The 22,429-nt window shown below is 48.0% G+C and overlaps 1 long non-coding RNA gene across 2 annotated transcripts in view; it reads right to left on the bottom strand.

The window, feature by feature from the left end:
• The window catches only part of LOC139746026 (uncharacterized), a 124,063-nt gene that overhangs the window by 75,515 nt on the left and 26,119 nt on the right, over positions 1-22,429 (bottom strand). For both annotated transcript variants that reach the window (XR_011712045.1, XR_011712046.1), the window contains exon 6: positions 17,946-18,019. This is a non-coding gene — a long non-coding RNA (uncharacterized lncRNA). The remainder of the gene's footprint in view (positions 1-17,945; positions 18,020-22,429) is intronic.

Here is a 22,429-nt window from a genome sequence, read left to right as displayed (position 1 = left end):
CCCCTGCCCTTATTTTCCCCTGGGGGTAGAATATACAGCCCCCTGCCCTTATTTTCCCCCTGAGGGTAGAATATACAGCCCCCTGCCCTTATTTTCTCCCTGGGGGTAGAATATACAGCCCCCTGCCCTTATTTTCCCCCTGAGGGTAGGATATACAGCCCCCTCCCCTTATTTTCCCCTGGGGGTAGAATATACAGCCCCCTGCCCTTATTTTCCCCCTGGGGTATATACAGCCCCCTGCCCTTATTTTCCCCTGGGGGTAGAATATACAGCCCCCTGCCCTTATTTCTCCTGGGGTAGAATATACGGCCCCCTGCCCTTATTTTCCCCTGGAGGGTAGAATATACAGCCCCCTGCCCTTATTTTCCACCTGGGGTAGAATATACAGCCCCCTGCCCTTATTTTCCCCTGGGGGATACAACATACAGCCCCCTGCCCTTATTTTCCCCCTAGGGGCAGAATATACAGCCCCCTGCCCATATTTTCCCCCTGGGGATAGAATATACAGCCCCCTGCCCTTATTTTCCCCTGGGGGTAGAATATACAGCCCCCTACCCTTATTTTCCCCAGGGGTAGAATATACAGCCCCCTGCCCTTATTTTCCCCCTGGAGATAGAATATACAGCCCCCTGCCCTTATTTTCCCCTGGGGGATAGAATATACAGCCCCTGCCCTTATTTTCCCCTGGGGGTAGAATATACAGCCCCCTGCCCTTATTTTCCCCCTGGGGTAGAATATACAGCCCCCCGCCCTTATTTTCCCCTGGGGGATAGAACATACAGCCCCCTGCCCTTATTTTCCCCTGGGGGTAGAATATACAGCCCCCTGCCCATATTTTCCCCCTGGGAGGTAGAATATACAGCCCCCTGCCCTTATTTTCCCCCTGGGGTAGAATATACAGCCCCCTGCCCTTATTTTCCCCTGGGGGTAGAATATACAGCCCCCTGCCCTTATTTTCCCCTGGGGGATAGAACATACAGCCCCCTGCCCTTATTTTCCCCCTGGGGGGTACAATATACAGCCCCCTGCCCATATTTTCCCCCTGGGAGGTAGAATATACAGCCCCCTGCCCTTGTTTTCCCCTGAGGGTAGAATATACAGCCCCTGCCCTTATTTTCCCCTGGGATAGAATATACAGCCCCCTGCCCTTATTTTCCCCCTGGGGTAGAATATACAGCCCCCTGCCCTTATTTTCCCCTGAAGGGGTAGAATATACAGCCCCCTGCCCTTACTTCTCATGGCAGCAGGTTAGCCCTCATCACAGCCCCTTAGCTTTCTCTCCTGCCCTTACCTTCACCAGGGCAGCCCCCCCCCCCAAACCCTCACCAGGGCAGCCCCCAGCCTCCTAGCCTTACTCATCAGGGCAGCGCCCAGCCCTCATCACAGCCCCCAGTCTCCTAGCCTTAATTCCCAGGGCAGCAGCTAGCCCTTATCATAGCCCTAAGGACAGACCTTAGATATATAATCTAAGATATTCATTACGCAAGAGATCTTTAAATGTCCAACTCATACACTCTCTCTCTCTCTCTCTCTCTCTCTCTCTCTCTCACACACACACACACGCGTTTACTCAACGTGTGTGTGTGTGTGTGTGTGTGTGTGTGTGTGTTGGGGGAAGGGAGGCGGGGGGGAGGAGTAAGACGTATGATGAGTAATCCCCGGCAACACGTTTACTCAACGCGTGAGTGAGGGAATGGGAGGGTGAGTGAGTGAGGGAAGGGAGGGTGAGTGAGGGGAGGGTGAGTGAGGGAGGGGAGGGTGAGTGAGGGAAAGGGAGGGTGAGTGAGTGAGGGAAGGGTGGGTGAGTGAGGGAAAGGGAGGGTGAGTGAGTGAGGGAAGGGTGGGTGAGTGAGGGGAGGGTGGGTGAGTGAGGGAAGGGTGGGTGAGTGAGGGGAGGGTGAGTAAGTGAGGGAAGGGTGGGTGAGTGAGGGAAAGGGAGGGTGAGTGAGTGAGGGAAGGGTGGGTGAGTGAGGGGAGGGTGAGTGGGGGAGGGTAGGGTGGGTGAGGGGAGGGTGAGTGGGGGAGGGTAGGGTGGGTGAGGGGAGGGTGAGTGAGGGAGGGGAGGGTGAGTGAGTGAGGGAAGGGAGGGTGAGTGAGTGAGGGAAGGGAGGGTGAGTGAGGGAGGGTAGGTTGGGTGAGTGAGAGAAGGGTGAGTGAGTGAGGGAAGGGAGGGTGAGTGAGGGAAGGGAGGGTGATTGAGTGAGGGAAGGGAGGGTGAGTGAGTGAGGGAGGGAGGGTGAGTGAGGGAGGGGAGGGTGAGTGAGTGAGGGGAGATGATGAATGATGAGTAACCCCCCCCCCCCCGGGGGAGCAGAAGATTCATCTATCATACACACGAGGGGAAGCAGGCCATGTACCTAGAACCCGTGGTGGAGGGGTGACTCACCTCTCCCAAGAACTCACGACTCAATTCACCGGAAGCTGTTTCTCACCCCTCCCCTCCCTCCTTCCCTCCCTCCTTCCCTCCACCACAAAATCACAACAGATTCGCGTGGTGAGTAAACCACCCCACCCCAACCCCCCTCCTCCCCCCCCTTCCCCTCATACTCATGCCTCCGACGTTTCCTCACACGTGCGTGCGTGCGTGTGTGTGGGGGGGGATGATGATGAGTCAAATGGTGAGTCAGGTCCTCCTCCTGAGCGACGCTGTGTGTCACGGGGTGAGTGAGTGAGTGAGTGAGTGAGTGAGTAAGGCCGCTCACTCGCTGGCGATCCCTTCGTAGTTGAGTCACTCACTCACGGATAAGCGAGTTGGAACGACGATATTCGGTTCGGATAAGCGAGTCGGAGCGAATGATTTGAGATATTCGGTTCGGATAAGCGAGTCGGAGAATGATTTGAGATATTCGGTTCGGATAAGCGAGTCGGAGAATCATTTGAGATATTCGGTTCGGATAAGCGAGTCGGAGCGAATTATCTACGATATTCGGTTCGGATAAGCGAGTCGGAGCGAATTATCTACGATATTCGGTTCGGATAAGCGAGTCGGAGCGAATGATTTGCGATATTTGGTTCGGATAAGCGAGTCGGAGCGAATGATTTGAGATACTCGGTTCGGATAAGCGAGTCGTAGCGAATGATCTACGATATTCGGTTCGGATGAGTGAGTGTGAGTGAGTGAGTGTTTACTCATCTAAATAAAACATAGCAAGATCACACGATACAAATCAACTGTTGATCATTCGCTCCGACTCGCTTATCCGAACTAAATATCGCAAATCATTCGCTCCGACTCGCTTATCCGAACCGAATATCGCAAATCATTCGCTCCGACTCGCTTATCCGAGCCGAATATCGTAGAAAATTCGGTCCGACTCGCTTATCCGAACCGATTACGCAAATCATTCGCTCCGACTCGCTTAACCGAACAGAATATCACAAATCCTTAGCTCTGATTCGGTTACCCGAACGGAATATCGTAGATAATTCGCTCTGAATCGCTTATCCGAACCGAATATCGTAGATAATTCGCTCCGACTCGCTTAACCGAACCGAATATCGCAAATCATTCGCTTATCCGAACCGAATACCGCAAATCATTCTCTCTGACTCGCTTACCCGAACCGTAAATCGTCTGTAATTCCTCCCCAATTGTGGGGCAGGGGGGGGGGAGACACCCCTCCCTCCCTCCCTCCCTCCCTCCCTCTCCCTCCCTCCCTCCCTCCCTCTCCCCATTCGGGCATAGGATAACTTACTTGTTCGGGCGGTGACTCACACACACTCCCTCCCTCCCTCCCAGCCCTCCCTCCCTCCCTCCCAGCTCTCTCTCTCTCTCTCTCTCTCTCTCTCTCTCTCTCTCTCCCAGGAACACCAGCTCCTTCTTATTTTTCTTTCTCAAAATCCCGTATGTATGAGTGTGTGTGTGTGTGTGTGTGTGTTCACAGAGATGGGTGGAGGGACGGGGGAGGGAACCGTGTACCACACACACAACGTTGCTGCTACTACCCATTTCCCCCCCTCCCTCCCTCTCTCATTCCCGTCCCTTCCCTCCCTCCCTCCCTCCTCGCCCCATATACCCACAAAACACATCATCATTCCCTCCCTCCCTCCTCCCTCCACTCCTCCTCCTCCCTCCCTCCCCTCCTCCCTCCCTCCCCCCTCCTCCTCCTCCCTCCCTCCCTCCTCCTCCTACTCCTCCCTCCCTTCCTCCCTCCCCCTCCTCCTCCTCCCTCCCCTCCTCCTCCTCCTCCTCCTCCTCCTCCCTCCCCACCTCCTCCTCCTCCCTCCCTCGTCTCCTCCTCCTCCTCCTCCTCCTTCTCTCCTCGTTGCCAAATACCACCACCTCTAATCCTCTTAACTCCTTCTAAATCTATCTATTCTCCCACCAAACCGACGACCACGTCAATGTGTAAAAGTAAGTTACAAATCTGTCTCTGTCTCTCTTTTTTTCTTTCTTTCTTTCTCTTTTTTTTTCTTTTAAAGCGACGGTGGGAATGAAAAAGAAAAAAAAAAAGAGGGATCATGGCAGCATCGAACCCTGGCAACCACTTTGGCGCTCAAGGTCGACCAGTCATGACTCACGAGGCGCTGGGGGGGGGAGGGGGGGGGGGGCAGGAGAAAGTTGCCAGCGGTCACTTTCCTCCCATATATATATATATATATATATATATATATATATATATATATATATATATATATATATATATAGGGGGAGAGGGAATCTTACTGTGTGGGGGGAGGAGGGACGAGTGAGGGAGGGGGGTTTGGATGGGGGAAGCCTATATGTGTGTGTGTTGATGGAGGGGAGGGAAGGGAGGGGTAAGGGAGGGTAAATGTAAACGAGTGCATCGGGTCTGGCTGGGACGACGAACGCGCCTTCCCCCTAAAAAAAAGACCAAAAAAAAAGAAAATGATTAATAACGAGAATATATATATATATATATATATATATATATATATATATATATATATATATATATATTTTACGCACGTTATACGTCGGTGCTGCCCCCCCTCCTCTTTCTATCCCCCTCCCCGGCACCCGCGCAGCCCCCCCCCCCCCCTGCGCGCGCACCCGCGCACCCACAGAACAAAACCAAATACACTTCCGTATATGGTGACGTCATCTTGAGTAAGGGGGGAGAGGGAGGAGGGGGGAAGAAGGAGGGGAAGGAGGGGGAAGGAGAAGGGGGAATGGGGGGGAAATCAGCTGAAAATGGCTGTTCCCCCCCCCCAACATCAGACTTCCCCCCCGCCATCACCCTGCTGCTGTTCCCCCCACCTCCCCACCTCCCTCCCTCGGGCCAATCTCATAGGTGACGTTCCTACGGACACACAGACGTCCAATGACATCACCGGATCCCCCATTTACGGCGGTGAACTCTCTCTCTCTCTCTCTCTCTCTCTCTCTCTCTCTCTCTCTCTCTCTCTCTCTCTCTCTCCTTACCTTCGTTCGTCCTGGGGAAGGAAGCGAGTCGGCGGCCGCGTGCATACTTGCGATATGTAGGTCATCCTGGAGTTCCCACACCCACACCTATTTACCCTCTCGCTACACATTTATATATATATATATATATATATATATATATATATATATATATATATATATATATATATATATTCATTTTCTTATATTTTGTCGCTGTCTCCCGCGTTAGCGAGGTAGCGCAAGGAAAGACGAAAGAAATGGCCCAACCCACCCACATACACATGTATACACGTCCACACACGCACATATACATACCTATGCATTTCAACGTATACATACATATACATATACACACATGTACATAATTCATACTGTCTGCCTTTATTCATTCCCATCGCCACCTCGCCACACATGAAATAACAACCCCCTCCCCCCTCATGTGTGCGAGGTAGCGCTAGGAAAAGACAACAAAGGCCACATTCGTTCACACTCAGTCTCTAGCTGTCATGTAATAATGCACCAAAACCACAGCTCCCTTTCCACATCCAGGCCCCACACAACTTTCCATGGTTTACCCCAGATGCTTCACATGCCCTGGTTCAATCCATTGACAGCACGTCGACCCCGGTATGCCACATCGTTCCAATTCACTCTATTCCGTGCACGCCTTTCACCCTCCTGCATGTTCAGGCCCCGATCACTCAGAATCTTTTTCACTCCATCTTTCCACCTCCAATTTGGTCTCCCACTTCTCGTTCCCTCCACCTCCGACACATATATCCTCTTGGTCAATCTTTCCTCACTCATTCTCTCCATGTGACCAAACCATTTCAAAACACCCTCTTCTGCTCTCTCAACCACGCTCTTTTTATTTCCACACATCTCTCTTACCCTTACGTTACTTACTCGATCAAACCACCTCACACCACACATTGTCCTCAAACATCTCATTTCCAGCACATCCATCCTCCTGCGCACAACTCTATCCATAGCCCACGCCTCGCAACCATACAACATTGTTGGAACCACTATTCCTTCAAACATACCCATTTTTTGCTTTCTGAGATAATGTTCTCGACTTCCACACATTCTTCAAGGCTCCCAGAACTTTCGCCTCTTCCCCACCCTATGATTCACTTCCACTTCCATGGTTCCATCCGCTGCCAGATCCACTCCCAGATATCTAAAACACTTCACTTCCTCCAGTTTTTCTCAATTCAAACTTACCTCCCAATTGACTTGACCCTCAACCCTACTGTACCTAATAACCTTGCTCTTATTCACTTTTCTCTCAACTTTCTTCTTTTTACACACTTTACCAAACTCAGTCATTAGCTTCTGCAGTTTCTCACATGAATCAGCCACCAGCGCTGTATCATCAGCGAACAACAATTGACTCACTTCCTAAGCTCTCTCATCCACAACAGACTGCATACTTGCCCCTCTTTCCAAAACTCTTGCATTCACCTCCCTTACAACCCCATCCATAAACAAATTAAACAACCATGGAGACATCACACACCCCTGCCGCAAACCTACATTCACTGAGAACCAATCACTTTCTTCTCTTCCTACACGTACACATGTCTTAAATCCTCGATAAAAACTTTTCACTGCTTCTAACAACTTGCCTCCCACACCATATATTCTTAATACCGTCCACAGAGCATCTCTATCAACTCTATCATATGCCTTCTCCAGATCCATAAATGCTACATACAAATCCATTTGCTTTTCTAAGTATTTCTCACATACATTCTTCAAAGCAAACACCTGATCCACACATCCTCTACCACTTCTGAAACCACACTGCTCTTCCCCAATCTGATGTTCTGTACATGCCTTCACCCTCTCAATCAATACCCTCCCATATAATTTACCAGGAAAACTCAACAAACTTATACCTCTGTAATTTGAGCACTCACTCTTATCCCCTTGTATCTCCCCTGATGATGATGTGATCATTACACGAAAGTGCACTTGGGAACTTATCGCGTTTCATGTCATAATCGCCATTTCCCGCGCCAGCGAGGTCGCCTCAAGTACACACGACTGGGCCCTTAAGAGGTGGGTGGGTAAGGGAGGGAGGGGGTGGAGGGGGAACTCTTCACTTGGCCCCTTCCTATGTTCTTTCTATTGGAAAAGTAGAGCGGGGGGGAGGGCTCGGACTTTCATCCCCGTAGACGTACATATATATATATATATATATATATTAGTATACGCTGGAAGCGCGTTTTCTTTAACGCCCTTCCAATCACATACATTAAATCCTTCATATCTAGCGACCTTTCCCTTCTTATATTCTCTCCAATATTCTCAAGTGTTATTCTACCATCAGGTGGTTGCTCAAACACCAGCTGTTCGCAGTCTATCACTTAATACATTCAAAGTGTTTCGCCTTCAAGGAGGCATTATGAGGAATCTACAAAAATGAAAAAAAAAAAAAGATTGAAAAATTCCTCGTCACGAAATTTGATATTTTGGAATTTGGAATTTTGGTTTTCCTGATGAGGGAACAGAGGACGGGGCCAAGTGAGGATATTCCCTCAGAAGCTGAGTCCTCTGTTCTTAACGCTACCTTGCTGACGCGGGAAATGGCGAATAGTATAAAAAAATAAATATATATATATATATATATATATATATATATATATATATATATATATATATATATGTGTGTGTGTGTGTGTGTGTGTGTGTGTGTGTGTGTGTGTATAAACATCTGTGGGGAGGAAGAAAAAACAAGGGCACACAGCCCCCTTACTTTCATGTGCTACCGGACTCCGCCTGCGTGAAATTACCCCAAGGGTGAGTGCCATTTTGTTTGGGAACTTTTCACTTGGATGGAATCCATCATTTCCCAGCAACTTATTGTAAAAATGCAGCCTCGGAGCAGAAGGAGCCTCTAGCATATGGGTTTCATCTATTCCCCCCTTTCATACTTGTTCGCAGTTTCCCACGTTTGCGAGGTAGCGTCGGGAACAGACAAAAAAAATGACCTCTCGCTCAAAGCTTTTCCAGGTCAATGGTAATATACCAAAACCAACAGGTGCCTTAATGTTTCCCTCGGCTGCATCATATGCCCTGGTTCACGTCGCTCCCCGTAAACCACACAGCTCCAGTCCAATCTATCCTGTGCACGCCTATCACCCTCCCTGCATATCCAGGCTCAGAACACTCGAAATCTGTTTCACTCCATCCTTCCATCTCGAATTCGGTCACCCACTTCTCCTTGTCCCTTCCAAATCCGACACATTTATAGTCTCCATCAATCCTTCCTCAGTCATTCCCTCCAATATGTCCAAACCATTTCAACACACCCTCTTCTACTCTCTAAACCACACCCCTTCTCCTTACCCCACATCTCTCGAACCTTATCATTCTTCCTGGACCGATCTTCTTCCCACCACAAAGTGTCCTCTAGCATTCCATTTCTTAACACTTCCACTCTCTTCTGTATATTTTCATCCACAGCCCATGCCACGCTTACGTCCAACAAAATCAGGACTAACGAACCTTCAAACATGCCCACCTCTTTCCACACATTCACTAACGCTCCTAGGGCCTTCGCCCCCTTACCCATCCTATGACTCACCTGAACTTCCATGGTTCCATTCGCTAATCTACTTGACTTCCTCTAAGATTTCCCCATTCGCACCCCTACTTACCTGTCTCCTCGCACAGATAAACCCACAAACCTTGCTCTTATTCACAATTACGCTACACTTTCTCCTCTCTCGCTTTCGTCCAAACTAAGACACCAACTTCTACAGTTTCTCACTTGAATCTGCCAACAAAGCTATGTCACCAGCAACTGAACCCCATCCACAACAGACTGCATACCTCCCCTTCACCTCTTTATGACCCTTACATTTACCTCCCTCACCACTCCCAATCCATTGACAAATAGCCACAGTGACACCAAAACACCCCTGGCGCAGACCCAGCGTCACCAGGAACCATCCACCTTCCTTTCTGCCACCTCGCACACACATACCTTAAGACCATAATACAAACCCCTCACGCCTTGCAACAGCTTTCCTCAAACACCTTCCCACAAAGCATCTTTCTATCAGTCCCATGTATTCTCCAAATCTATAAACGCCACATGCCAATCTCTCTGTTTCTCTTAAGTATTTCTCGCACACAGTTCCAAGCGTACACCTGCCGTGACTCTCAGTTCGCATACCTAAATATCTGTCAATCTATCCTCAAACACATTCAACAGTCCTTCAAAACAATCACTCCATCTCCTGAGCTCATCACTACCTGTTACCATTTCCCCACTTTCCCCCCTTCACCAGTTTCCATTTGTTATTGTGTTTTACTTATACAAATAACCAAATTCCAAAACATTTTCTTACTGTTCCTAAAGTTTGCCGTTCCTTGCTCAGATCCAGCTCTCATTTGCCTGCCCTCTTTTTCAGCTCCTGCACCTTCCTTTTGACCTCCTGCCGCTTTCTCTTGTACATCTCCCAATACTCCTTCCTTGTAACTCCCGTACCAACACCTCTTCTTTTCTCTTCCTTTAACAACTGACTTCCTCATTCTGCCACTCACAACCCTTGCTTATCTGACCACCTCTCGCCTTCCACGCATGCCAGCACTGCTTCCCTAAATACCTCCCATTCCTAACCCATTCCAATCGCTTCACTTACTCTTCCCTTTTGCAGTTCTACACTCAACCTCTCTTGATATTCCTTGGAAAGTCTCTTTTCGAGGCTCACTCGCTTTCATCCCCCACTATTCTCGCCGATTTCATTTCCAAATATTTCCCCTCCCCCCCCCAAAAAAAAACAACCCTCTACACAGCATCACCTTCGCCTCGACATCCTCAGACAGCTGCCTCTCTCAACACATTCACATCCAAGAGCCTCTCTTCTGCACGCCTATCAATAAGTCCATAATCTATCAATGCCCGCTTGCCATCTTCCCTAGTCCACGCACACTCATGTGTGATATTCCTCTCCTTTTCAACGAGATGATCCCAATCACCAGTCCTTTTATAACTCATCTCCACAAGCTGTTCCAACATTTCCATTCCCATGAGTGAATACCACAAGCCTATCCCTTTGATTAAACCCTTAACTGCCGAATTACCCGCCTTTGCCGTTGGAACCACTCATCCTCAAATACTTGCGTCTTTCACATGGAAGCTGCTGACACACTCACCTCCTCTAAAACCTTCTGGCCTCTCTTGGTCATCCTTCCCGTGGTTGGGTGCATAAGCACTCACCCACATCCCCATTCAACTTCTTTTTTTCCAACCACGTCAGTCGGGGTCACGCTTCCTCACACTTCCTCACAACCCCCTTGAGCGTGAGGGCTAGGCATTCCTTGGCCCCTCGCCCTCACACTAACCCTGACTTTGACCCTTAAGACTTAAGCTAAACCATTCTTCCTCCTTCCCCTTGAGTTTTGTCTCGCTCGGAGCAAGAACACCCAGGCTCCTATCGTCAAACATACGTCCTGCATCTCCCATCTTCTCACCTCATTTACACAAACACAGAGCAAGAACACCCAGGCTCCTTTCGTCAAACATACGACCTGCATCTCCCATTTTCTCCTCTCAGTCACACAAACACAGAGCAAGAACACGCAGGTTCCTTTCGTCAAACATACGACCTGCATCTCCCATTTTCTCCTCTCAGTCACACAAACACAGAGCAAGAACACCCAGGCTCCTTTCGTCAAACATACGACCTGCATCTCCCATTTTCTCCTCTCAGTCACACAAACACAGAGCAAGAACACCCAGGCTCCTTTCGTCAAACATACGTCCTGCATCTCCCATTTTCTCCTCTCAGTCACACAAACACAGAGCAAGAACACCCAGGCTCCTTTCGTCAAACATACGTCCTGCATCTCCCATTTTCTCCTCTCAGTCACACAAACACAGAGCAAGAACACCCAGGCTCCTTTCGTCAAACATACGACCTGCATCTCCCATTTTCTCCTCTCAGTCACACAAACACAGAGCAAGAGCACCCAGGCTCCTTTCGTCAAACATACGACCTGCATCTCCCATTTTCTCCTCTCAGTCACACAAACACAGAGCAAGAACACCCAGGCTCCTTTCGTCAAACATACGACCTGCATCTCCCATTTTCTCCTCTCAGTCACACAAACACAGAGCAAGAGCACCCAGGCTCCTTTCGTCAAACATACGACCTGCATCTCCCATTTTCTCCTCTCAGTCACACAAACACAGAGCAAGAACACCCAGGCTCCTTTCGTCAAACATACGACCTGCATCTCCCATTTTCTCCTCTCAGTCACACAAACACAGAGCAAGAGCACCCAGGCTCCTTTCGTCAAACATTACGTCCTGCATCTCCCATTTTCTCCTCTCAGTCACACAAGCACAAGTTCAGACGCCCCAGCCGGTTTACCAGGAAGATAAGCCACTCCTCACGTGGCTCCGTCTTCTGTTCCAACTTTCAGAACGGTAGAAAACGAGAGTTTCCAATCTCCCGCTCGCGCCATTCTCAGTTGCCCTAGGCGCCACGCAAGAGACTTACGTCATAGATCCATAATTAGCCTCTTATTTCTGAGAGATAATAATGCTCTTGCCCATCATGTCTTTCCGGAGGCTTCCACCAAGCAAGACTGCGCTACAATCCGTAGCAGGGTAATGTAGGCGCCTTTAGAAGAACGCGATTCTTGGGCAAGAACGTGGAACCAAGTCCCACACGCAGTTCCGTCATCAGCCACACGTCCTGACCCAGCTGGGGAGGCAGCCACACGTCCTGACCCAGCTGGGGAGGTGGCCACACGTCCTGACCCAGCTGGGGAGGTAGCCACACGTCCTGAACCAGCTGGGGAGGTGGCCACACGTCCTGACCCAGCTGGGGAGGTGGCCACACGTCCTGACCCAGCTGGGGAGGTAGCCACACGTCCTGAACCAGCTGGGGAGACAGCCACACGTCCTGACCCAGCTGGGGAGGTAGCCACACGTCCTGAACCAGCTGGGGAGGTGGCCACACGTCCTGACCCAGCTGGGGAGGTGGCCACACGTCCTGACCCAGCTGGGGAGGCAGCCACATGTCCTGACCCAGCTGGGGAGGCGGCCACACGTCCTGACCCAGCTGGGGAGGTGGCCACACGTCCTGAACCAGCTGGGGAGGCGGCCACACGTCCTGAGCCAGCTGGGGAGACAGCCACACGTCCTGACCCAGCTGGGGAGGTAGCCACACGTCCTGAACCAGCTGGGGAGGTGGCCACACGTCCTGACCCAGCTGGGGAGGTGGCCACACGTCCTGACCCAGCTGGGGAGGTAGCCACACGTCCTGAACCAGCTGGGTAGGCGGCCACACGTCCTGACCCAGCTGGGGAGGTAGCCACACGTCCTGACCCAGCTGGGGAGGCGGCCACACGTCCTGACCCAGCTGGGGAGGTGGCCACACGTCCTGAACCAGCTGGGGAGGTGGCCACACGTCCTGACCCAGCTGGGGAGGTAGCCACACGTCCTGACCCAGCTGGGGAGGTGGCCACACGTCCTGAACCAGCTGGGGAGGTGGCCACACGTCCTGACCCAGCTGGGGAGGTGGCCACACGTCCTGACCCAGCTGGGGAGGTGGCCACACGTCCTGACCCAGCTGGGGAGACGACCACACGTCCTGACCCAGCTGGGGAGACAGCCACACGTCCTGACCCAGCTGGGGAGGTGGCCACACGTCCTGACACAGCTGGGGAGGTGGCCACACGTCCTGACCCAGCTGGGGAAACAGCCACACGTCCTGACCCAGCTGGGGAGGTGGCCACACGTCCTGAGCCAGCTGGGGAGGCGGCCACACGTCCTGACCCAGCTGGGGAGGCAGCCACACGTCCTGACCCAGCTGGGGAGGCAGCCACACGTCCTGAGCCAGCTGGGGAGGTGGCCACACGTCCTGACCCAGCTGGGGAGGCAGCCACACGTCCTGACCCAGCTGGGGAGACAGCCACACGTCCTGAGCCAGCTGGGGAGGCGGCCACACGTCCTGACCCAGCTGGGGAGGTGGCCACACGTCCTGACCCAGTTGGGGAGACAGCCACACGTCCTGACCCAGCTGGGGAGGCAGCCACACGTCCTGACCCAGCTGGGGAGGCGACCACACGTCCTGACCCAGCTGGGGAGGTAGCCACACGTCCTGAGCCAGCTGGGGAGGCGGCCACACGTCCTGAGCCAGCTGGAGAGGCGGCCACACGTCCTGAGCCAGCTGGAGAGGCAGCCACACGTCCTGACCCAGCTGGGGAGGCGACCACACGTCCTGACCCAGCTGGGGAGGTAGCCACACGTCCTGAGCCAGCTGGGGAGGTGGCCACACGTCCTGAGCCAGCTGGAGAGGCGGCCACACGTCCTGAGCCAGCTGGGGAGGCGGCCACACGTCCTGAGCCAGCTGGGGAGGCGGCCACACGTCCTGAGCCAGCTGGGGAGGCGGCCACACGTCCTGAGCCAGCTGGGGAGGCGGCCACACGTCCTGAGCCAGCTGGGGAGGCGGCCCAGAGCTGGAGGTCAGCAGATGGTCATCTCCGTGGTTCGCGCCGGAAGGCCCCCTTTGCTCGCCTCGGTTGAAACAACATTTGCCTCTTCCCCGGCACGGCTATCGCTCGCCCAGGCCTTTTCCAAACACGGGGCGCCCCAGCAGGCAAGCTGCACAAACTGGCGGGCGCCCCCGCGGGGCAAAATAAGTTATCACGCCCCAACACTTTAGGTCAACAAAGTGGGCACATCAACTGCTCGATAAGATGTTTTCAAAGGCAACAGTGATTCACTCACGATCATCCAGCAATGTCAATATTTGCCCCGTGGGGCTGGCGGGGGCCCCGGCCATTACACGCGTCCCGACAACGTTAAGAGTAGTTTCTTTGATTATTTAGCGCCAGATTAGAATAAGAGGAGACATGGCAGTCGAGTGTGCTGGGCGCTGGGGGGGGGGGGGGGGAAACAAGGGCTAGGCACCACGGGGCTTGGGGCTTGGGGGCCCCTGTGGTAGGCACCTCCTGAACAAGCAGTATGATGTTGGCACAGCGATAGAATGGTGGCCGGCAGTGAGAACCCGGGCCACAACCACCTGCTCAATCCTCCTCTCTCTCCTCCTCCTCCTCCAATATCACATACCAGGGGAGGTGGGGGGGGGGGGGGAAGAGAGGGGGTGTGGGGCGGGGCGGGGCGGGGCGGCCGGGGGGCTCCTCACCCCCCATAACTCGTGTACAGACAAGAGTATGCTGGTGTTTCCTGTGTGTGTTGTGTGAGTGTGTGTGTGTGTGTCTGTGTGTGTGTGTATGTGTGTGGAACAACGAGGGATCTTTGGAGGCCACCAAGAGAACACGTGTCTCGTCCGGCAATAATGACACCCTAGTGTTTCCACACTCACACACATACACACACACACAAACACACACACACACACGTAAATGAACAGACCAGAACAGACTGAAGACATGGTTAATGCAGACAGCACACACACATACTCTGAAGTGGTGGTAAGATGGACGAGGGTGCTCACGAGATGGGGGGGCCCTTGCCAGTGTAAAACTCCCTCCATGTACAAGAGCATTAGGTAACTATATACAATGCACACACACACACCCACGTCATCTAGCAAAGTACAGTTCAAATAGGTAACTACAAGCACACGTACACACACACACACCACGTCATCTAACATATACCAACAGCTTTCCCCGACAAAAAATTTTATTGCAAGTTGTTCACATCCAAGATATGGCCAAAACTAGAATATGTTTCTCAAGTTTGGTCACCACACTTTAAAGGTACAGAGAGCTATCAGAGAAGGTTCAGAAGAAGGAACCAAAATGCTACGTGAATTCAGAAAGCCAAGTTATACAGAATGGTTCAAGGCTTTAAATTTGCCCACCTTGGAAGAGAAAAGATTAAGGGGGGGACCTGATCCACTAGCTTTCAGTTTTCTGCAACAGATCGATAACAAAGACAGTGAACAGCTCTTACAGAGATGGAAGGATAGGGCAATCAGAGGATCCTAGATGAAATTAGCCAAGAAACTTGTTAGAAAAAGACGTGGGGAAATATTTTTACATGAAATTAGCCAAGAAACTTGTTAGAAAAAGACGTGGGGAAGTATTTTTACACGAAATTAGCCAAGAAACTTGTTAGAAAAAGACGTGGGGAAGTATCTTTACACGAAAGTAGCCAAGATACTTGTTAGAAAAAGACGTGGGGAAGTATTTTTACACAAGAGTGGCGGATGAATGGAATAGAATAACTGAGGACATGGTTGATGCAGGGGCCCCACGACTAAATAAGTGCCCTCTCATACATCAAAAATATGTAATTATACCCACGCTTCCTAAAACAGCAGCCCTACCACACTGTGGCTAAAAGTAAGTACATGCAATGATTAACCACATGATAATGTCAAAAGTGTCAGCCAGTCACATGATGACATTAAAAAAGTCTCTACTAGTTACGTAATGATGTCAAAAGTGTCAACTAGTCACGAAATTACAAACATCACCATTAGACTCTTGCTGGAACATTGATGATATCAGTCTATCTTACCTGTGTTATGACTTGTCTCATCCCATCACAGTACTTAAGACATCCCACGACACCATCAAAAGGCTTGCCTAGTCCCATGACACCATCATAAGGTTTGCCTATTCCCACAACACCATCAGAAGGCTTGCCTCATCCCACAAAAATCAAGGCTTGACTGGTCCCACTCCACCATGAGAAAACTTGACAAGTTCCGCAATTGATTGACCAATGCCACTCCACTATCATAAGACTTAACTGGTCCCTGTCCATTATCAGATGACATGATTGATTCCACTCCAACATCTGAAGATGTACGACTAATCCTACTCAACAAACAAGGTCCCACTCAATCAAAAGACTCAAAGCTAATACCAGCCCCACAATCATCAGAATCCTTACAACTTACCCCACTCCACTGAGGTGTCTGTAAACTTGAAGCTAGTCCTTCTGCATCATCTGAAAACTTGAAACTAATCTTAATCCACCAATACAAGACGTAAGGCTGATCCAAATCTGTCAGGCATCAGCATGATCTTACCCTCTCATTTAAAACCTCAAGACTCATCCCACTTGAAACTATGGCCGACGCATTCAGCCATGTTTAGAGATACACTGGTCCCACTATATCATTAGATGTCGTAAAGTACCACAAAAGTTGACAGCACACAGATAAGGATAAATACATATATATGAGGAGACTAACTTCAATCTACTTTACCTTACAGCCTTCAACTATCCACACCCTATGAAGCAAATTCTCTTTGAATATATTGACTACTCCATTAAACGGTGACCTAAAGGCAGCTACTTACCAATGCATTAAACACATATAGAGGCTAATGGTTCATTTAATACTATTGTCTACTGTGTTGCCAAACCTGCATGCTTCATTACCACGAGCATACTAATGGCTCTGTGTATGACATGGTTTATTTTACATCATATGAAAATTGTGATTACCTAAGACTTATGGTTCATCCTACACCACTTGACAAGGGGAAAGACTTATGATTTGTCCTACAACATATGACTAAGGGAAGACCATTGGTTCACCCCACACCACCTAACTAGGGGGAAGACGCATGGTTCACCCAACACCACTTGACTGAGGGAAGACGCATGGTTCACACAACACCACTTCATCATCCTACACCATCTGGCTTGGAAGAAGACTTATGCTTCACCTGTGCACCAACTGAGTGGGGGAACACTTATGTTTCATCCTACATCACTTAACAAGGGTAAGATTTTGAGGAATACTAGTGGTTTATTTTAACACCACTTGATTCATGTTTTCATTCTTTTCCTTGTACCCTTCTTTCCTTTCACCTAATATAGTCATGACTGGGGTATGTATGTGGTACTGGACCTGAAAATTTATGAGGGGTGAAAGAAATATGCACTGGGGGAAGGGTGTGAAATGTTATCAATGGGCTGAATCAAGTCACAATAAGCATTTTGACTTATGGTTCATCCTACACCACATGACAAGGGAAGACTATTGGTTCACCCCGCACCACCTGATAAGGGGAAGACGCATCGTTCATCCCACACCACTGACTGAGGGAAGATGCATGGTTCACACGACGCCACTTGATTATCCTACACCATCTGGCTTGGAAGAAGACTTATGTTTCACCACCCACCAACTGAGTGGAGGAACACTCATGTTTCAACCTACACCACTGAACATGGGAGAGACTTTGGTGTGTCCCACACAAATGCATTTGACTGAGGAATCCTAGTGGTTCATTTTAACACCACTTGATTCATGTCTTCGTTCTTTTCCTTGCACCTTTCTTTCCTTTCATCTGATATGGTCATAACTGGGGCATGTATGTGGTACTGGACCTTTTAATTCACGATGGGTGAAAGAAATATGCACTGGGGGAAGGGCATTAAATATCATAAATGGGCTGAATCAAGACATTATAAGCATTCTGAGTAAAATAGGAACAGTGTGTGGGGCTTTGCTGGGGAAACAAAAGAGAAATGAACAGATAAAGACTTAAAGACTTAAGCCATGGTGAGAAACAAATGGGGAAACAAATGAGAAATGAAAAGATAAAGACTTACAGACTTAAGCCGTGGTGAGAAACAAATGGGCATCAAATCACCGCATCCTTATAATGCCATAACTAATGCAATATCTGTAAAAGAAGAGACAACATAAATAGGAAAAGGTTCACATAGGAAAGTTAAAAAAAGGGAAAATTTCAATTAGGTCAAACAGCTGCTGACTGAACCATCATGACAGAAGGTACAAAAAATATGTAGCATGAGAACCTACTGTGAAGAGATATATAGCATACTTTAGAACTGAAGAGCAATTAGTTTTCTGATACAAAAAAATAACTAAAATCATGTATCTGGCTATCATTCAAACAACAGATGACAAGAATTGGTAGCATATTAATACATGTGACAGAAAATCTCCACAAATCATACATGTCCATGGTAGTTCCAAGCCTTAGCAATTCTTTCAAAACTTTTTAATTTTTGTCCCCATCTCATTTTAGCTAATTCATTAAGCTACTTAAAAATAATTTGTAAAGTAATACATATTATAATCAAGTATTCATATATTAGTTAATGAAACTGTCATAATACTTCTTTGTATTTAGATTTCAACCCTTTGATTTTTCTAAATTCAGTAAAAATTACTATTAACTACATTTGTCCAACTCTTTTTTATCTCGTACCAACTCAGTTTCCCACTCTAGTGAAATAGCAATGTGTAAGGGACAGACAACTGACCCCTCAAGGAAAAGCCTTTGCTTAACCCTTTCCTCCAGCTCCCCCATACACCTGTTAATCATCTCAAACATGCAGGAGATACATGTTCAGTATTCTTTCTACTCTATCACCATGAATAAATTCAGAAACAGTATTATCTTGTAAGATACTTCACAGTTTTTCTGGAATTTGTTACCTTTTTGCCTCACTCAATGCAAACGCTATTAAAAATGGTTCTGCAATACCATTACTGATTTTATATGACACTATCCAGTAATTAAATGAAAATTGCAAATATCTTTTACTGCATTTCACTTTTTTAAAAATAGGCTCCATCAACCAGTTTATAAAATGTGTTACATTATGTTATGAACATCAGTGGCTATAATTTTATCACTTTCCCAATGTCCTTGACAGGTTACAGTACACACTGTACCAAACAAGACTTTTGTTATTCGTGTTCTCCATTAATTTGGATTTTTTCCCGCCAATCCCAGATGATTTCATACATCAATATCCCCATGTCAGTCCAAGAGCAAGTACTTAAAAGATATTGCCAATGACTTGTTACTGATATAAACCTTATGCAACCAGTGCTATGAATTGTAAGATCCAATATAACACATGAAACTTGTAAATAAGGATGTAAAGAAATACTTTTATTGTTTAAGAGTGGTGGATGAATGGTACAGACTGAATGGGGGCATACTTAATGAAGACAACCAACATAAATTCCAGAGGTTGTACAATAGTAGAGTTGATAGATGAGGCCACTAGAGTGTAAAGCTCACTCGCTGTACAGTAAAACGAGTAATTACAAACATGTACAAATTACATCAGGTCGATATTCATAAATGATCACAGTCTTCTGTAACAGTAACTACTGTTGATTCCACCACTTCCCACAGTTGATCCTACATACCTCATTCCTGTTAAGCCAACTACATGCAAGAACAAACCTTTCCTGCCGCATCATTCATTTATTCATACATTATGCCACTTCATTTGGAAAGTATCAGATATCTGACCCCACTCCACCATGTAAGTATTCATATTTGATCCAATCCCCAGGACTAGAGTTAATAGTCTCTTTTTTTCTAAACTGCTCCACAACACAAGGTACTGTGTAATACCATTCAACTATTAGTGTATGTCCTACATAAATGCCTTTCATTTCCTTGGAACTTCAATCATCACAGTGAACAAAGCTCCTCCTTCATCACTAATGTAGTATTCTCAGCTATTTCTACTTATCTAATCCCCCAGAGAAACACTTTACAATCCTCTTAGTACTTACACAAATACCTCAGGATATACCCTATACATTGCTAAAGGTTCTATGATCTTGAGAGATCATTCATCTACCAATTTCACTTTTGTATACCATATCTTCTTATGATCTTGAGGTCATTCATCTACCAATATCACTTTTTTATACCATATCTTCCTTTTACATTATGTAATGTGGCAGTTGAGGGAATAATTGGTATACAAGGGGTGTTCAGTGTTGTAAATGGAAATGGTGAAGAGCTTGTAGATTTATGTGCTGAAAAAGGACTGATGATTGGGAATACCTGGTTTAAAAAGCGAGATATACATAAGTATACTTATGTAAGTAGGAGGGATGGCCAGAGAGCGTTATTGGATTACGTGTTAATTGACAGGCGTGCGAAAGAGAGACTTTTGGATGTTAATGTGCTGAGAGGTGCAACTGGAGGGATGTCTGATCATTATCTTGTGGAGGCTAAGGTGAAGATTTGTATGGGTTTTCAGAAAAGAAGAGTGAATGTTGGGGTGAAGAAGGTGGTGAGAGTAAGTGAGCTTGAGAAGGAGACCTGTGTGAGGAAGTACCAGGAGAGACTGAGTACAGAATGGAAAAAGGTGAGAACAATGGAAGTAAGGGGAGTGGGGGAGGAATGGGATGTATTTAGGGAATCAGTGATGGATTGCGCAAAAGATGCTTGTGGCATGAGAAGAGTGGGAGGTGGGTTGATTAGAAAGGGTAGTGAGTGGTGGGATGAAGAAGTAAGAGTATTAGTGAAAGAGAAGAGAGAGGCATTTGGACGATTTTTGCAGGGAAAAAATGCAATTGAGTGGGAGATGTATAAAAGAAAGAGACAGGAGGTCAAGAGAAAGGTGCAAGAGGTGAAAAAAAGGGCAAATGAGAGTTGGGGTGAGAGACTATCAGTAAATTTTAGGGAGAATAAAAAGATGTTCTGGAAGGAGGTAAATAAAGTGCGTAAGACAACGGAGCAAATGGGAACTTCGGTGAAGGGCGCAAGTGGGGAGGTGATAACAAGTAGTGGTGATGTGAGAAGGAGATGGAGTGAGTATTTTGAAGGTTTGTTGAATGTGTTTGATGATAGAGTGGCAGATATAGGGTGTTTTGGTCGAGGTGGTGTGCAAAGTGAGAGGGTTAGGGAAAATGATTTGGTAAACAGAGAAGAGGTAGTGAAAGCTTTGCGGAAGATGAAAGCCGGCAAGGCAGCAGGTTTGGATGGTATTGCAGTGGAATTTATTAAAAAAGGGGGTGACTGTATTGTTGACTGGTTGGTAAGGTTATTTAATGTATGTATGACTCATGGTGAGGTGCCTGAGGATTGGCGGAATGCGTGCATAGTGCCATTGTACAAAGGCAAAGGGGATAAGAGTGAGTGCTCAAATTACAGAGGTATAAGTTTGTTGAGTATTCCTGGTAAATTATATGGGAGGGTATTGATTGAGAGGGTGAAGGCATGTACAGAGCATCAGATTGGGGAAGAGCAGTGTGGTTTCAGAAGTGGTAGAGGATGTGTGGATCAGGTGTTTGCTTTGAAGAATGTATGTGAGAAATACTTAGAAAAGCAAATGGATTTGTATGTAGCATTTATGGATCTGGAGAAGGCATATGATAGAGTTGATAGAGATGCTCTGTGGAAGGTATTAAGAATATATGGTGTGGGAGGAAAGTTGTTAGAAGCAGTGAAAAGTTTTTATCGAGGATGTAAGGCATGTGTACGTGTAGGAAGAGAGGAAAGTGATTGGTTCTCAGTGAATGTAGGTTTGCGGCAGGGGTGTGTGATGTCTCCATGGTTGTTTAATTTGTTTATGGATGGGGTTGTTAGGGAGGTAAAAGCAAGAGTTTTGGAAAGAGGGGCAAGTATGAAGTCTGTTGGGGATGAGAGAGCTTGGGAAGTGAGTCAGTTGTTGTTCGCTGATGATACAGCGCTGGTGGCTGATTCATGTGAGAAACTGCAGAAGCTGGTGACTGAGTTTGGAAAAGTGTGTGGAAGAAGAAAGTTAAGAGTAAATGTGAATAAGAGCAAGGTTATTAGGTACAGTAGGGTTGAGGGTCAAGTCAATTGGGAGGTGAGTTTGAATGGAGAAAAACTGGAGGAAGTGAAGTGTTTTAGATATCTGGGAGTGGATCTGGCAGTGGATGGAACCATGGAAGCGGAAGTGGATCATAGGGTGGGGGAGGGGGCGAAAATCCTGGGGGCCTTGAAAAATGTGTGGAAGTCGAGAACATTATCTCGGAAAGCAAAAATGGGTATGTTTGAAGGAATAGTGGTTCCAACAATGTTGTATGGTTGCGAGGCGTGGGCTATGGATAGAGTTGTGCGCAGGAGGATGGATGTGCTGGAAATGAGATGTTTGAGGACAATGTGTGGTGTGAGGTGGTTTGATCGAGTAAGTAACGTAAGGGTAAGAGAGATGTGTGGAAATAAAAAGAGCGTGGTTGAGAGAGCAGAAGAGGGTGTTTTGAAGTGGTTTGGGCACATGGAGAGGATGAGTGAGGAAAGATTGACCAAGAGGATATATGTGTCGGAGGTGGAGGGAACAAG

Source organism: Panulirus ornatus, chromosome 63 (genome assembly GCF_036320965.1).
Source record: "Panulirus ornatus isolate Po-2019 chromosome 63, ASM3632096v1, whole genome shotgun sequence".
In the NCBI taxonomy this organism is placed as follows: domain Eukaryota; kingdom Metazoa; phylum Arthropoda; class Malacostraca; order Decapoda; family Palinuridae; genus Panulirus; species Panulirus ornatus.
Note: the sequence above shows the minus strand (reverse complement) of the source record. Positions and strands in the feature narration are given on the sequence as shown.